This window comes from Pituophis catenifer, unplaced genomic scaffold, assembly GCF_029215685.1.
Source record: "Pituophis catenifer annectens isolate HBS135680 unplaced genomic scaffold, rPitCat1.0.hap2 SCAF_5, whole genome shotgun sequence".
Lineage (NCBI taxonomy): Eukaryota > Metazoa > Chordata > Lepidosauria > Squamata > Colubridae > Pituophis > Pituophis catenifer.
The window spans coordinates 32,105,473-32,124,006 of record NW_027256885.1 but is presented as its reverse complement, the minus strand read 5'-3'; positions in this window follow the sequence as shown (position 1 = coordinate 32,124,006).

Here is an 18,534-nt window from a genome sequence, read left to right as displayed (position 1 = left end):
GTCATGTACTATTTACATAATGAAGAATAAGGCATTTACTTGTGACAAATACAATTGAGCACGTACAGAGATATTTCACGATTAGAGTCCTCCTCTCCTCTGCACACAACAGAATACTTATGCCACCAGGCTAGAAATTTTGGGCTTAGACAATTTAGAACTACTCTGCCTTCGGTCTGACCTAAACATAGTACACAAAATTATCTGCTACAACATCCTAACTGTCAATGACTACTTCAGCTTCAACCGCAACAATACACAAGCACACAATAGATACAAACTTAAGGTAAACTGTTCCAAACTCGATTGCAGAAAATATGACTTCAGCAACAGAGTGGTCAATGCCTGGAATGCACTACCTGACTCTTTGGTTTCATCCCCTAACCCCCATAACTTTAACATTAGACTGTCTACTATTGACCTCACCCCATTCCTAAGAGGTCTGTAAGGGGTGTGCATAAGTGCACCAATGTTCCTACCATCCCTGTCCTATTGTCCCCATTTATTCCTACCCATTTCCTGTATTCATAATCACGTTTATACTTATATCCGTTATCTTATACATGCTTGACAAAATAAATAAAATAGAATAAAATAAAAATAAATTTTATTCTTCCAACACTCATCCTAGTTTCTTCTCTGCCACAGAGGTTTGATGCTCTGACAACCACACAGATTCTGCAGCATCTAAAACCTTTCCTCCACATTGTTATAGGTTTGTTATCTATTCACCATTGCAATTTTTTTTAAATCTTGGAAAGATGAGGAAAATTGAGAGATAGGAGACTTAAAATCTTTATTCCAGTGTTCTCATTGTTCTGCAGCTCATGGAATTACAGAGAGAACTGCAATGGGAAATGTTCATTCATTCTCTAATTACCTGCCATGCTTTTTGAGTCAGAAATGTTTCTCTCCCGACTTCTCTTGTTCTGTGTTTAAATGTGGGGGAAAGCATGGCTTGTAAAGCATGTGCCACAGCATAGACTGCATTATAGATGCTGTAACTCTGCCCAGTCAGGGTGGTGTCAAACACAGACTTAGGTACATTCTCAAACTTCTCTTCTCCAGTGCACAGCTTCCCAGTGTCTTCATCTAAATTATCTTTAGGAAAAGAACATTCAAAAACCTGTTCCCAAAACATTCTAAATAAATGGTCTTCCTCTACTGAAGTTGGTGTTATCATCTGAAGGAATTTATTGAATACAGGGATCTCCTTGGAAGAAACTTCAAAAGTTATAGCACTGTGGAAACCATCCATATTCAACATTTTGAGAAGGGAAAGTAATGTAAATTCCATCTGAGCTGGCATTATCCAATCTTTTCTCTTGACTGGTACCTCTATCAATTCTTCAAAATAGGGCAACAATGCAATAGTGAAAGTGTAATCATTTTCACAATATATGATAATCACGTTGGCAGTGCTCTTCATGAAAGTCACATATATTTTACGGAAATCATTCATTATAGTTTCAACATAATTGGTAAATGTTGGCTGGACCGTCTCTTCCATGAAGTCAAAACAGATACCTTTCTCAGAAAACAAAGTAACAGCATTTTCTATTAATTGTTCACCACTCTTTTCAACTTGGAAATTCAGTCCAATCCATGTCCACCGTAAATACATCAGCAGCTGGAGAAGACCGGCAATCAGTGATTGGACCAATCACTGGTCACCATTTGGGAAAAATCGATGATAGAAAAAATCTTGTGTCCCGCCCTCTATCGCTGGAGAAGATCCATAAATGAGCTAAACGTGGGAGAAAGAGGGAACACTATTCATTCTTATTTTTGAAAATTCTATTCTTAATTTATTTATTTTTGTTGCAAATATTGAAAGCTATCTATTCACGTTCAGAAAGAATTTGCAGAATTTTTATACAACAGCTGTTAATGTAGTATATGTTCAAAGGCAGAGTCATCAGAAATGCATTAATTAATTCAGGAAATTTTTACCACAGGTTTTCAGGTCTAAAGCTTCTAGCTAAGCTAACTAAGAAAGGAAACCCATAACTACATTTCACTAGTTTTCTCCTCATAGGAAATGAAAGAAGTTTGAAGAAATAAAAATCATGATATCTTTATCTTATGAAGATAAGATAGGATGAGCAATTGAATAATATGGTTCTTGAAGAATATAAAATATGTACCACATCTCCCTTCCAGTTTTGCTTCATTTTTACCTCAAATCTTTAAGCATCCTGATATGAACGCATACCAATATGGATGCTTATATGGATATAATTTGCAATCCAACAGGTACTGAACAGGCACAATCATTTAACCCCTTCTTTTTTAATTGTTTCATTTTTTTTTGTAATATGCCTCCTACTATCCATTGTATCCTATCTGAATTTCAGAAATAAGTAAACTACAGATCAGAAGTAGAAAATATAAAGCTCCCTAGCAACCAACATTGGCAACCAACATATTTCAGTGGTTTGAAATACAACTAGTGCTAAACCTTTGGATGCATTCCTCATATTCAGAATTTGGCAGAGGCAAAAATAGTATCTTATGCTTTAAAGCAGTGGTGGGTTTCAAAATTTTTTACTACTGGTTCTGTGGGTGTGGCTTTGTTGGCATGGCATGGCTTTGTGGGCGTGTCTTTGTGGGTGTGGCAGGGGAAGGATATTGTAAAATGTCCATTTCCACTCCACTCCAGGGGAAGGATACTGCAAAATCCCTATTTCCTCCCAATAAGCTGGGACTTGGGAGGCAGAGAATGGATGGGGGCGGGGCCAGTCAGAGGTGGTATTTACCAGTTCTCCAAATTACTCAAACCAAACTACTGGTTCTCCAGAACTGGTCAGAACCTGCTAAAACCCACCTCTGCTTTGAAGTGATTTAATGCTATCACATTCAAGTTGATAGAGAAACCCTGGTAAAACATTCTAGCAGATGAAACTGCCCTTGTCTACCTGGGATTTAATAATCTATTGATTACTCTAATTTCAGGAGGAGGAGGAGAGGAAGAAATATATAATAATTATAATAACACTTATAACACTGTATTTAGCAAATATTAGCAAATATTAGCAACATATGCAATAAGTATTATAGTAACTCAGTCAGCTAATTATCTTTTACTTCAAGTAGTTTTCCTAGATACTTCATGCATTTTACAGTATAGTGAAAGAGCTATGTTTGGATAAGTTATAAGGTAAAATAAATAGAACATTTTATTTGAATTTCTGTGAAATTATGATTCACTTGTAGCACATCACTACATTATTTTGTCATCATGAAAAATTCATGGAGAGGAAGGAAGGAAGGAAGGAAGGAAGGAAGGAAGGAAGGAAGGAAGGAAGGAAGGAAGGAAGGAAGGAAGGAAACCCTACACCACTTCAGACAAATGGTTTTCCAACATCTTCTTAAAAACTCCCAGTGCTGGAGCATTCACAACTTCTGGAAGCAAGTTGTTCCACTGATTAATTGTTCTAACTGTCAGGAAATTTCTCTTTTGTTCTAGGTTGCTTCTCTCCTTGGTTAGTTTCCACCCATTGCTTCTTGTCTTACCCTCAGGTGCTCAAATTGCAGCTCTTCCTCCTGTCTTTATCCTTACAATCTATTACACTTTGTTCAAGAACAAACCTTACCTGAGGCATCTTATAGATATTCAAGATGTTTGCCATGAAGGAAGAGATGGAAGAATTAGGTCCTGCAATAATAGAAACCACCTGGTCCTTGACATCACACTTATAGTTGGGCATGAATCTGCCCCGTGTTGAGAGAAGCTCCATTGAAGCCAAGTAGGTCCATTTCGCCGTGAAATAACTATTAGAGATTTGAATACCCAGACTGATGTTGGATAATATATTACTGTCTTCATTTATCTCCTTTACAGCAAAAACCAAGGCCAGGATATGTTGATAGTTCTGAAGGAAATATCTGTGATGAGAGATATATTACAAATCACATTTCTTTTCCTGAAGAATAGAATAGAATAGAATAGAATAGAATAGAATAGAATAGAATAGAATAGAATAGAATAGAATAGAATAGAATAGAATAGAATAGAATAGAATAGAATAGAATAGAATAGGTACTCCTAGCTGGTTTAGCTTAGTTAGAAGAATGTCTGGAATGATGGTGTTGATGGTTACACAACTACCAAATATAGCAATAGGAGAATATAAAAACTGATCATATGAATGTATAGTACTGGAAATATTTTGCAAATATTTTTTCAGAGTGTCTAAAAACATTTTTTATCAAATGGAAAATGCTCTTGGGATTTTAATTAGGAAACAGATGAATTGCTTGAAAGAACATTAATAATCTTTTAAAACTTATCTGTAACTCTTAGACATACTTCTAATCTTTTAGCTTTAACTCCTCCATCTTTTTCTTGGATTTTTTTTTTTTTTTTTTTGGTGGAGATAGGCATAAAGGATGTGCTTTGAAATACAATTGAGGGCAAATGTTCAGAGGACTATTATCATAAGGAAAGTTGTAGACGTTTCATTAAGACAGACTGACATTTGTAATCCATGCATGCTCAATAACTGTTTTGAAAGTCATTCAAAGTGCTGTACAGCACAATTGTTCCCCAATATTAAGTGAAACAATTAAACTATTGAATAGACTAGACTAGACTAGACTAGACTAGACTAGACTAGACTAGACTAGACTAGACTAGACTAGACTAGACTAGGAGAGGAGAGGAGAGGAGAGGAGAGGAGAGGAGAGGAGAGGATAGGATAGGATAGAATAGGATAGGATAACAGAGTTGGAAGGCATGTTGGAGGTCTTCTAGTCCAACCCCCTGCTTAGGCAGGAAACAGTACACCACTTCAGACAAATGGTTATCCAACATCTTCTTAAAAACTTCCAGTGTTGGAGAATTCACAACTTCTGGAGGCAAGTTGTTCCACTGATTAATTGTTTTCACTGTCAGGAAATTTCTCCTTAGTTCTAAGTTGCTTCTGTCCTTGATTAGTTTCCACCCATTGCTTCTTGTTCTACCCTCAGGTGCTTTGGAGAATATTAACAGTTAGCTACAAAGAGTGATTTGATAGTAGAGCACTGATGATTCATTTAAACAGTAAGAAAATGGAAAAAATCACTGAGGTGACAGCTGTCATAAGTGTGTTTGTGTAAAGTATTTATTTGCCCAGTAAGAAATGTCAGCGTAATTGATCTATATTGGTTTAGGAATGAAGAAACTAATAGCAAGAAACAGAATAAATAATTGTTGCTGCAAGTAATACCAGTAATCAGCTATGCCCTATTCAAGAGAGAGATATGGTTTAAGATATACTACTGTTAAGAAGTTAAAGTCTTTACACAATCTCATCAACCAGGTCTTCAGATGGGTGCCTTGTGAAAGCAACTGGATCCTATACCATGTAGAATTGAGATAGTATCCCAGCCGTTATGAAATCCCCCGGCGGAAAATACTTATGCTTAATAAGGGGAGGTTTCCCCACATTGAATGCTTTAGTACAAAGAATAAGGCATGTAATTCCTGACAGCAACACTGACAATATTTTCATTACTGCCATGGAAAATACCATGAACCAGATCCACCTGCAACATAAGAGAGAAAAAAACCCTCTCACTAATTAGACTAGCCTGTATAAATATCCTTTCCTAAAAAGCAAATTTTTGCAGCTCTAGCATTTTGGTCACACATTTAATAGCACATTTCAATCCTGAGCTGTTCTTTCATGTTTCCCCTTGGAATTCCTCAAGGATTTGAGAAGCAGCTACTGTACTTAGATTATTTGGGTAATTACAGGTAAATCAAGGGGCAGTCAGTGATGCTCCTCAGAGATTTTGAGTAGAAACGAGAATGAAGATATTTATGGTCTGGGAAAAGATGCTCATAACTGAAAATTTTATAGGAGCTAGAGAGGGAAAAAAAAAAGAAAATGCAAATCAACAAATGCTAGTTTTGTAGCTGTAAAGATTTAATTCTTTGGAACAATAGAACTACCTAATTTTCCCCTGTTAGGAAACACATTAATGTGTGATTTTTACAACCCCCCCCCAAAAAAATGGACCCATCCAAAAGACCCAAAAAGAAATAGGATCCCAATCATATTTTTTATTATTTTGAGAGGTCTTTAAGCACTTTCCTTATTGAATTTGTGATTTAATTTTATCATGACATTCCTTTTTAATATTCCCAATGGGAGCACATGGGAACAGTCCATAATGCCAAGTAATAAACAAGCAAATAATCAAATAAAAAGAAATTTCATTGTAGACAAGTTTTTAATTAACCCACCTTTATCGAGTGAATCAATTTCAGAAGAGAAGTTCTTAATAATAAGAGGGCCCTATTTTTGAATGCTGTATTGCAAAATAAATAATAAATAGTAAAAATATTACTTGGTTCTTTTCACTCATTTCAAATGATTTTTAATCCATATCCTCAAAATCAAAATGATTTGAGCCATATTTTATCACGTTTGATGACTGACATGAGCCTCCACCTGCTCAAACCAATCAATTATCCACCATTGATATTTTGTAGCCCTGCAAACAAATCTTTTTGATCACAAAAGAGGGGAAATGGGAAATCATCTTTCCCCTTTAATTGTGAAATCTAATTGGTGCTGCAATTTTTCCCCTTTTTATCATACACAAAAACAAAACTTGAATCAAATTCTTTTTAATAAAGCAAAGGAGGACAATAATGATCACTGGAATTTACTTACCTTTGCTTTTTTCCTATACTACAGTGTTTCCCCAAAACTAAGACATCTCCGGATAATAAGCCCGTTTGGGCTCTCAAGGGCATGCACTAAAATAAGACCCCCTGAAAATAAGCCCCCCCAAAATACTTAAATGATGGTGGGGGGGAAGTGAGGGGGAACATCAGAGCTGCTGCCGCCCAAGATCAGCAGGCTAGATTCGGTGAGCCAGACGCACTGCTCCCAGTCGGGAGAAGAAGAGAGGCAGGAGGCACTGCGAGAGCACTCATTTCTCACGTTCTTCTCCTCCTGGGCAGCGGCAGCATGTTCAGCTCCCCAAATCTGGCTTGCCAATCTCAGTTGGTGATGGGGAGTGGCAGGTGGGGAAGGGTGGGGTGGAGTGGCGGAGAAGCAAGAATTCTGACGCTCGCCCAAACCCCAGATTTCCTGTTTTCCCTGCAGGCTGTTCAAGGGGAAGATGATTGAGCCAGTCAGTGGCTTTTGCAATCCAAGCCAGCACTTCTTCTCCTGCTCCCCTTTCCTTCCCCCAGAGTGGTGTGTAACTTGAGAACTAGCATCTTGGATTCTCTCTTTTAAACTCTTCCCAGCCGCCCTTTTGTTCTCTGCTTCAGCTCCAGGAGCTACAGCCAACCCCCATTCCACCCCATCCCTGGATGGAGGAGGGCTTGGAAGAACTTTGGCAAGGCTCGCCGGGCAACCATCAGGACAGAGACCCCCACCCTGGCCCCCTTAGCTATTTTGAGAGCAGCCATGCAAGCCCAACCCAGCCCAGTCTAGCCAGCCTCCTTGTGTTGTGACCCATCAGCGGCCTGTGCAGCTAGTAGCTGATTCTGACAGCAAGGAGGCTGGTGTGGTGCTGTGCCAGCAGCCTGTGCAGCTGGCACTCGAGTCAGACAATGAGGAAGCTGGAGAAGATGTGGTGCCAGAGGCGGGGATTCAGCCAGGGCCTTCAGAACCTCCAGAAGCTCCCATAAGTGAAGAGGAAGAAGAGGAGGAGCCCCTTCTCAATGCACGAGCGCGCAGAGCTGCCATAAGACAGGAGTGGCTCCTCAGGAGGAGGTCTCCTTGAGAGTAAGGCTTGGGGCTAATTGGCCACTTCCCTAGCCTATTTAAGGAAGGACGACAACTGAGGCAATTTGCAGGAAACAACTTTGTTCATATTCCTTCGCGTCTTGATTCCAGAAACGTTTGATTCGGCTCTTGTTTCTCTCTTGTCAGTTTTTCCTGCAAATTGCTTCTTGGCATTCTGCCAACCACAGTAAGATTATGGTTATCTGAAATACTGTGTCTCAGAACTGAGTTATTATTCTTTGGGTTCTTGTCGGCTGTTAATGAAGTTAAATTAACAGCCCTTGTTCAGAAAAGACTGATTTAAACTGTACTTGTGTTCAAACAACTACTAAGAAAGCTCATTAGTAGTCCTTAATTAGTAAATTAAGGTTTGTATGGACTTTGTGTGTGCTGGTTCTTTGGGGTCCGTAGCTGGGGCAGAAAACCTTGGTTGGCAGTCAGGGAAGTGGGGTGGGGGGAGAGAAGGTCCAAGAAGACTTGGTAGTATAGGGGTTTAAGGCACCCTGTTATTAAGCTGGTTATTAAGACCAGCTGCCTGCAATTACTGCAGGGTTCGAATCTCGCCAAGGCTCAAGGTTGACTCAGCCTTCCATCCTTTCTAAGGTAGGTGAAATGAGGACCCAGTTTGTGGGGGCAATAAGCTGACTTTGTATAAATATACAAAAGGATGAAGGCTATTGCTGAGCACATTGTAAGCCACCCTGAGTCTTCGGAGAAGGGCGGCATATAAATCAAAAAAAAAAAAAAAAAAAAAAAAAGACCCCCGGACTGCCCCGCCATGCTTCTTCTGCCCCCTCACCCTCCTTTCACACATTGCCTCAGTCTGCAGAGAAGACTCAGGGGAGTTGCCATGCCCCCGATCTCCCACAATCCTTTCCCTGAAAGCCAAACGTGTGGAGCTTCCCATGGGATGCTGCGGAGCCCAGCAGATTTGTCCAGAGAGGTGCTGGCCAATGTCAGCCGCAGCCAAGTCTGAGAAGACATGTGTTGTTGGGCTTTGCCCCCCATGCCAGGTGAGCCCCGCAATGCAAAGAAAGGATTGACAGAGCAAAATCCAGCTTCTTCTCTCTGCTGTAGTGGGGCATTAGGATTCCACCTTGGTATATTTGCGGCACAAGGCAGCCCTTGTTTCCTGCCACTTGGGACTCGGAGTGGTAAACAGCATCTGGTTTGGGGAGTAGCCAGATTTTGCTCTCCATTGCGGATGCCAAGTTGGCCCCCTGCAAGCTCTAGTCTCTCGAGGAGCCCGACCAAAGTTTCCCACGTGGCTTCAGGGAGCTCCTCGAGAGATGAGAGCTTGCAGGGGTCCGATCTAGCATCTGCAATGGAGAGCAAAATGCGGCTGCTCCCCAAACCAGATGCTGTTTACCGCTTGGCGCAAATATACTGAGGTGAATGCTGATGCTGCGCAAGTTTAAGTAGTGCTTCACTCCCGCACTTCTTCCGGCCCTTGTTAGTGCTCCGCGCATCTCAGTCTCGGAGGGAGACACTTGACTTCCTCTCAGCCCCAAGACACTGGCTGGCCCATGAGATGAGAGAGAGAGAGAATCAGAGAGAGAATGTAAGAGAGAGAATGAGAGAGAGAGAGAGAAAGACACAGAGAGAATGAGAGAGAAAGAGAGAATCAGGATGAGATGGAGAGAGAAAGAGACAGAGAATGAAAGAGAGAAAAAGAGACAGAATGAAAGAGACAGAATGAGAGGGAGAATGAGAGAGAGAGAGGGAAAGAGACAGAGAATGAGAGACAGAGAAAGAGAGAATGAAAGAGAGAGAATCAGAGAGAGAATCAGAGAGAGAATCAGAGAGAGAATAGAGAGAGAATCAGAGAGAGAGAAACAAAATGAAAGAGAATCAAGAGAGAGAGAATCAGAATAAGAGAGAGGGGGGAGAGAAAGAATGAGAGAGAAAGAGTGGGGGGAGAGAGAAAGAGAGAATGAGAGAGAAAGAGTGGGAGAGAGAAGGGAGAGAGAGAGAGAGAGAAAGAGAGGGAGAGAGAGGGAGGAGGGAGAGTGCCTGAAGGACCCCATCCCATCACTGGGAGTTCAGGCGCTTCAGCAAGCGGCGTGTTGGATTCGTATTAGTGGTCCGCAAAATTTAAAATTATGAACTTGGTGGTTCCTGAGATCCAAAAGGTTGGGGACCCTTGATCTAGAAGGTCTTTCACTTCGTGGTGCTGTTCCCCATCTACATTTCTGAGTGGAGTTGGCTGTATGGGACCCCCTCTTATGTGTGATGGCCCAACTGGCCTGATCAAGTTGCAGTGGAAGACCGGATGCATTTTCCGCAATAATTGAGGCAATTTTAACTGCACCTGAATGGGGTTAATCATCTTCAAAATAGGAAATGGTCCAATGAATTTAGGGCCAAGTTTTCTACAGGGCACAGATAACTTTAGGTATTTGATAGAAAGGAAAACCATCTGCCCTACAAAGAAATGTGTTTGTGGCCTTTGCTTTTTGTCTGCCTGCTGTTTGTATTTCACAGCTGCATGGTGTCACACAGTTTTCACACACACCCATACTTTTTGCATCTGAGCTACCCACTCCCGCGTACTCGAGTCAGTGGTAGTTACCTAGGGACACTCCGGAATTGGAATAAAGTCCCCCCCAGTGGCTACCTGGAAAGGGGTGAACCCCATACTGCTTTGAAGTGCGTTGTTGCATGTGACCTCCACGGACGGGAGTAGATCAGCCCAATCGTTCTGCTGATACTTAACATAACACCTCAAGTAGCACTCCACCATTGTATTATCGCTTTCTACAGCTCCATTGGTTGTGGGATGGAAGGGTGAGCTAAGGCCTTGGGATGACCCTATCATGTTTATAAAATTCTGCCAGAAGCGAAGTGTAAACTTCATCCCCCGGTCTGATATTATCCTTTTGGGTACCCCATGGAGCCAATAGATGTGAATGATAAACGGTTTGACCAATTGTTTAGCGGATGGGAGGCCGCTACATGCTACAAAATGACCCTGTTTAGAAAACCGGTCTATGACCACCCATATCACTTTGTTACCCTGGCTGTCCGCTAGGTCCACAATGAAGTCCATTGCTATCTGTTTGTCAGCATTTCACGCTGCACTTACTCCAATGCTGACATAAGAAGAAGAAGTGGAGGCATTTGGAAAGAGACAATTGACCCTTCACCTACTTATTTTCACTGAAGAGAATATCACCTAGGAGATGGGATGGGAGGGGGGAAATTCCTTTGAGGGGAGCAGTAGATTAGGGGCAGAGTGACGGGGAAGATGGCCAATGAGTATAGAGGAGTGGGGAAAGGAAAAGGAGGGTTTGCCTGAGAAAGCCAGACTTGGCGGCAATGAGTCGGAGATAGAATGTACGTGTTTAATAAATTAGAGTTTCTTTTCAAAGACTTTGTTTGAAATGCAATTTATTAAAGACGACTTCGAAACCTGACACTGTTCCCATGGGCGTACAGGATCTGCCACAAGTTGTAATAGTCTGGGAGGGCGCCCTGGCCTGGTTTTCATGGTCGTGCAGATGACACAGTTGCCTACGTACTCCTTTATGTCCTTCTTCATATGGGGCCACCAGAACTGGCGATTGGTTAAATGCAATGTTTTGAGGAACCCAAAATGTCCGGCTGAGCGGACATCATGACATCATCGTAACACTAGCAAATGGACAGCACTGGGTACATATATTTTGGTTCCCTTCAAGACAAGATTGTCTCTCTGAGTCAATAACAGGTGATTCTCCCGGTACCATTGATCTGCTTGGAAGGCTGCCTGGATGGTGCTGGGTATGTCCTTGATTTGGGCTTGTGCATGGGGTGTGGTATAAATATATATATACAATAAGATAATTAAGATATACAATATCTTAATCACTTCTAAATAAGCAGTAAATCTAATTAATTCTTAATACAATATAATTTCTGATTTTTTAGTTAAATTCCAAAATGACAATTAAAAATGTTCCAATTATTATTGGTTCCATAGTTACAGTTAAAGATATTCCAAATATTCTCATATATTAAACTTATTTATGTTTCTAAATCTTATTTCAATTCATTTATAAATCAAGGTAATTATCCATTGCCTTATACTTAATTTAAAAATTAATTTTCAGTTTAATTTCCAATATTTTAATTAATTTCATTATTACAATTAAATACATTCCAAGTATTACAATCTCAACTGTTGCATTTTCTAAAATTCATTGTATCTATAAATCTTACTTCATTTTTGATTCTAAATGTATACAGCATTTTCCTCTTTTCCCTTTCCATCAATTATTTCTTTCTCCCTTTCTCCCATTTTCTTTTTTTTTCTTTTCTTCTTTTTCCCCCATCTTTTTTTCTCCATTTTAAAATCCTGAACTCTTCTTTTTCCCCTGTATTTCCCCTTACTCTTCATCCCTTTTTCCTCTTTCTTATTTTTCCACTGTTAATCCCAGTGTAATCATTTAAGGGTTTTTTTTGTTTTTCCTATTCCCCCTTTTTTCTCTCCTTGTCTCTTTCCACCCTCTCTATTTTTATCATTGTTAATCCCAATATAATCATTAAAGTTCACCTCTACTGCTAAACGTATCTCTTTTCTCCCAGTTCTCCTCTCCTTTTCATTATTACTACCCACATGATCATTTAATTTTTCATAATCAATATATATTTTTTTGTCTTTATCTTTATCTTCAATCTTACTCTCTTGCTTCTCATTCATAGTCATGGCGAGACAGTCGGGAAATAGCAGGCCTGATGAGCCTCACAAAATCTCGGGCTGACAAGCCGCTGTCAAGGGGTCTTCAGACCAGATCTGTCCTGTGGGGATGGAGAAGAAGGAGAGGCACCTTGGATGACCAAGAGGAACAGGAAGGTTCCTTGGAGGTCAGAGGAAACTCTTCGACTCGGCAGCGGTGTGTGTGTGTGTGTGTGTGTGTGTGTGTGTGTGGCCATTGCAGCCGTCATTAAGCTGGGGCAACTGGACTAAGTTTTGAGCAGGAGCAGTGATTTGGTTGGAGCACTGAAGCCGGGTGAGTGATTGCTAGCTCATAGGCAAAAAAGAAAGATTTTTAAATTTGTTCAAGGTGCTCCAGTGAAATAACAGCGGCTAATGGGCATAGGGGCAAAAAAGGAAGAAGAGGAAAGCAGAAGTTTAAAGTGGCAAAGCCTGAAAAGAAAATTATTTTTGGAATAAAATGTGTGGAGATAATTAATTAAAAGATTAGAAGAAACAAAAACCCATAATAGCTATGAAGAGGATTGTAAAGAATTTAAAAAGATCTCTGTTGATTGTTGAAGAAAGAACAAAGAGAAACTTAAAATTAAAGCCCTGTAATAGGAGATTTTTTTTAATAAAAAAAGAAGAAGGAGAAGAAGGAGAAGGAGAAGAAGGAGAAGGAGAGGGAGAAGGAGAAGGAGAAGAAGAAGAAGAAGAAGAAGAAGAAGAAGAAGAAGAAGAAGAAGAAGAAGAAGAAGAAGAAGAAGAAGAAGAAGAAGAAGAAGAAGAAGAAGAAGAAGAAGAAGAAGAAGAAGAAGAATTTTGGAATTTGGATTCAGATTCTCAATTGACTTGGGGAAATACACAATAAAAAAGAAGAAGAGAAAAGTTGGCAAAGATTGGTAATGTGGATCTTAAACAAAATGGATACCTTTTAGGCTGTTGTTTGGAATTGTGGATTGGAGTGAGACATCTATAGGTGGAAAAAGAACATTACAACATTGAACTTTTATTTTGAAGACAAGAGAAGGACTTTTGTAGTGATAAGAATAGTGGGAACTTTTAAGGAGGGTTTGTTTGTCTGTAAGCTGCCTGACTTTGATAATCAAAGAAGGTGGATTACAACAAAACTTAAAATTAGAATAACAACAACCCAGAAACAATAAAATGGTGCAGGAACTTATTGAAATGATTAAAATGATGCATATATCACTGAAAACAGAATTAAATGAAATGATTATAATGCTGCATGGGAAACTTAAACCTGATGAACCAGAAATCACGTTAGAACACACTCAAGTGGATAAAGAAAGGCTTCCAGGTTCTTATGGTCTGTCCAGACCTCAAAGGCCAACCCTCCCCCTTCTAATAAGTGCTGCCACATTAACAAGGCCCACTGGACTGCAAACACTTCCTTTTCCCATATGGGCCAACTACGTTCAGTCTCGGTCAATTTCCTGGAGGTATAGGCACATGCTGGAGGACCCCATCATTGTTCATCTGTAAGAGAACAGCGGTTCCCGCCATGTTGCTTGCATCAGTCTGGACTACAAATGCTTTGCCTGTTTCTGGGTGTTTAAGCACTGGCTCGTTTGCGAACAGGGCTTTCAATCGCTCAAACACCCACTGACATTCAATAGTCCATACCATCGGACAACCAGGGCATGGTTCTTTTTTAGTTTTTTGAGATGTTTTGTTTTCAAGAGATCAGTCAGCAGGAGAGCTACTTGGGCAAAGGACGGGATGAACTGGTGATATAAATTAGAGAACCCAAAAAAACTCTGTAGCTGTTTTCCATTTGTCCCCTGCCCGTATTCTTATTTGGTAATACACCTCCCTGAGATCTAATTTAGTGAAAACACTGCTCTCCTCTAATCCTTCATCAATGGGATAGGATATAAGTATTCTATACAGACTGCATTAAAGTCTCGGAAGTCAACACAAAGGTGTAGCCCCCATCTTTCTTTTTGCGGAATAGGAAGGGTGCCGCCACCCGGGACCTTGCTGGCTGAATGAATCCCTTTTTAAGATTTTTTTCTATGTACGCCTTCATCTCTGTCAGTTCCTGTGGGGTCATAGAATACATTTTGGGCTTGCGTAGTTTAGTCCTGGGGAGGATCTCAATAGTGCAATCTGTGGACTGGTGAGGAGGTAGGGTGTTACACTCTCATTCGCTAAACACCTCCTTCTGGTCTGCATATACTCTAGGGAATTCTCCATCATCCGTTGTTTTAACATGGGGTGGTGTGATACTTCGGCCGTCCCTATCTGGTCTTGGTTTTAGGGCCAATCCCTATTGGCAGGTGGCGAGAGCCAACCCCCCCATCCATATCATTGGGCCCCACTTATCTAACCATGATAGGTCAAGTACTATCTCCTCCGTAATGCTCGGGACCACGATAAACCTCTGTCTCTCGATGTTGCCCTATCTCCAGTACCACCCTCTCTATGACATGTGTGGCCAACAATGACCCATCAATTTGCTCAAAGTGTATTGGCTTTCCCAATGACCTAAGGCCTACCCCCAAACTGGCGGCTACCGTAGCACTCATTAAACAACTAGTACACCCTGAATCAATCAGGGCTGTACAATTCCTTCGTTTGCTTGCCTCTACCACCATCGGTATGACAAATGGTTTGACATACCATTGGATTAGAGTCTCCTTCCTCATTGCTTCGACTGGCCTCAGGGGTGTCAACTGTACCACTAAACTCAGTAGTGGGGGTGCTTGCCTGGCTCTCCCCCCATGATTTCTTTGGCCCATCCTTGATGGTCTTCCTAGCCATTCCCTTCTTTGTGCTGGATGAATTACTGGACTCCTTTGGACAGTTGTCAGAGCAGTTAGCAGCCCTGTACCCCTGCCACCCATACCAGAAACACATGATCAGCACTTGACTGATGGCGGCTTTCCAGGCCCAGGGAGAGGGGTCATTACGGATGGCAGGGGGCCCTGTGGCACATGGCTTTTGGTCCAGGTTGGAGATGGCAATCAACTTTGTCCTCAGGCTTCCCACTCTCTTTTTATTCTGTCCTCCCTGAATTCCACATCAAGTTCCATTGTGGCCTGGAACCATGCTGGCAATCTTGGGGGCAGTCCTTGGCATATACAAGTGCAGTGTAGAGCACAGTCAAGGCCGACCTTGAAGTGATGCACAATCAGCCACTCTGACCAACCCCGGACCTTGCCAGCTAGGTGATGGAATTCCCTGATGTATTCTCGTACAGGCCTCCCCCATTGTTTAACTGCGAGCAGTTCACCCTCCGCTTCCTGGATCCTTGTACTGTCCTTTAATCTCTCTTGCAACGCTGCTAAGAACAGACCAACGTCACCCAGTTCAGCAGCATGTTCCCCTTAGAGGTTTGCCACCCTATCAGCGGTCTCTCCATTCATTACTGATGCCACCACCATTATCATGTCCCAATTGGATGTGTATAAATGGCCGTAACATTTGGTGGTTTAACACTTGGCCCAGGAAAATGGCTATTTCTCTGGGCTGCCCTTGAATGTGGCCAGCACTGGCCAGCACTGGTGGTGGATCTCAACTTCCCAATGTTCCATGGCCTACATGGCCTAGGGGGGAGTAGTTCTCATATCCTGGTGTCCTCTCCCACAGCATGCACTGACCTCCGGGGAACTGACGTGTCTGGTAACTACCCGGCCTGGGTGGCCATCAGTCTGTCCCTGCCGGCTTCTCCTGGGGTTCATACAAGAGGTCTCTGCTGGGAACCTAAAACCCACCAGCCACCCCTCCTGGCCGTTGGGGTCCATGTGGTGGGTGGCCTGTTGAAGCCTGGTCCCGCCATCCACTGCCACGTCCTGGCTCATGAAACCCCACCGCCCTGAACATCTCCTGCAGCACGTCTATGGTCTGGCTGCTAACTGCAGTGGAGTAGCTCCAATCATCATCTGATATCCTCCTTTCCCACCACTGGGCACTTACAGGGTAAGTGGAAAAATAGATGGCAGAGTGGCCCAGACCCCACTCCCCACTGGGCACTGGTGGCCTTTGTCCAGCCTCTGACTCCCCATGCTCCACAGGAAGCTCCCTTGTGCTGGAGTGGTCTTTGGGTCTAATGTCCAGGGATGCCTCCCCTGCCAGGTCTAGTATGGCGTTCAGTACAGTGACTTCGTACAGTACAGTGCCACTGAAGAATCCTCCAAATCAGCTGCCTCTAACCTCCTGTACCTTCAGCCATGGTAATGAGCACTGTCAAACTGTCAGATTCCACAGAAAAAAACCCAGCCAAACGATGTTTAGCTTTGAAGCTTTTATCTTCTCTGGCACTCACTGACCATCCAAGTAATAAACAATGCAAAGAAAGGATTGACAGAGCTAACATCCTTTCTTTGCATTGTTTATTACTTGGATGGTCAGTGAGTGCTGACTCACTGGTGCTCCCCACCACCTTTAAACAGTTCCTGCCACCACACCCCCTCTACTACCCACCTGCCCTGTCACCCAGTGCTCCTGGGAGTGCTGAGACACTCTGAGTCATCTCACAGTTGTAAGTTGTGCTCCTGAGACATGCTTACTGTTGAAGATATTCTGAGGCAGTTCTGGAGGCCCTGCAAAGGGCATGACAATGTTCAGCTGTTTGCCTCCCCTGGGATTGGCCCCTGGTGACCTTTTCTCCCCCCCCCCCCCCCCCCGCCCAAATGATGGCTCCAAACTGAGCACATTGGAGCTGCGATTGCTAGAGGCAGCGGCCTGAGCTGCACCAGGAGAGCAGCTGATCGGCACTCCGGCACCAGTCCAAGGTTTTGAGTTCCTGCATCTCAAAAATAATAAGACCCCTGATAATAAGGCCAAGGCCATATTTTTGGGGTCAAAAGAAAATAGGACCCTGTCTTATTTTCAGGGAAACATGGTAGTACTGCGTTGACCTCATGGAGAAATAAATTGGAGCATATGATAATATGCAGATACTAAAATAACTTTAGGGAGTTCATTTATTTATAAATGTTAAATCCTTCCTTCCTTCCTTCCTTCCTTCCTTCCTTCCTTCCTTCCTTCCTTCCTTCCTTCCTTCCTTCCTAACATTCCACTTCTCTTCCAGCTCTATGCTGATTGATTGAGATATAAATATTTATGCACAGTTTTGCTGAGCTTTGGCATTTACTACTTATTATGGTTTAATTAGTGGCATCTGTTAAATGAAAATTATATTGGCAAGCTGGTATTATTATGTAGATGTCAGTTTGCTACAATATTTAAAAGCAATTCCTAATCCTACAAATAAATACATTTATTGAGCCACAGTGGCACAGTGATTAGAGTGTAATACTGCAGGCTATTTCTGCTGAGTGCTGGCTACCTGCAATTTGGCAGTTCAAATCTCACCAAGCTCAAGATTGACTCAACCTTCCATCTTTCTGAGGTGGGTAAAATGAGGACCCAGATTGTTGGGGGTGATATGCTGACTCTATAAACCGCTTAGAGAGGGCTAGAAAGCACTGTCAAGTGGTATATAAGTCTAAGTGCTATTGCTATTGGTATTTATATCCTCTTTTCATTCCTCTGAGTTCACTTTTAGTTATTAACTTATCCCCAAAGTTTTTCTGTGATCTATATATTTCTCACCCATTTCTTTTTTCCCCCTTATTTTTGGGCTATTATTATTTTTTAAAGTAAAACAAAATGAGAAAAGAAGTTCAAACTTTATCACATTTCCTCCTCCTTACCTTCCCCCTCCCTCCTTACCTTTATTTTTCTCATTAGTATGTCACACCTCAGGCTCCTATGGTCTCTTTCTTCTGTGACAGCCTTCAATATATCTTATGGCAGGTGTACTTGTCTATTTCTCACAAAAATCCACCTAGACTTACTTACTGGCTTACTTATTTACTTACTGATTTATTACATTTATTTGCCACCTATCTTGCTCTGGGCCTATTCTAGGCAGCTTACGATAACAAAACAGAAGGAAAATGAAAAGAATGTAAATAGAACAGAAGTGAAATAATAAAACCATAAAATAAACAATGACAAAGGAACATAGGGAAATAATACATCGATATGAAAACTAAAAAGATGGATGGGTGGAGAGCAGAGACAAGCAGTGAGAAGGTGGAGTCTGCCATCAATCTACCTCATGTGTTAAACTCCCATTTGATCCCAAAG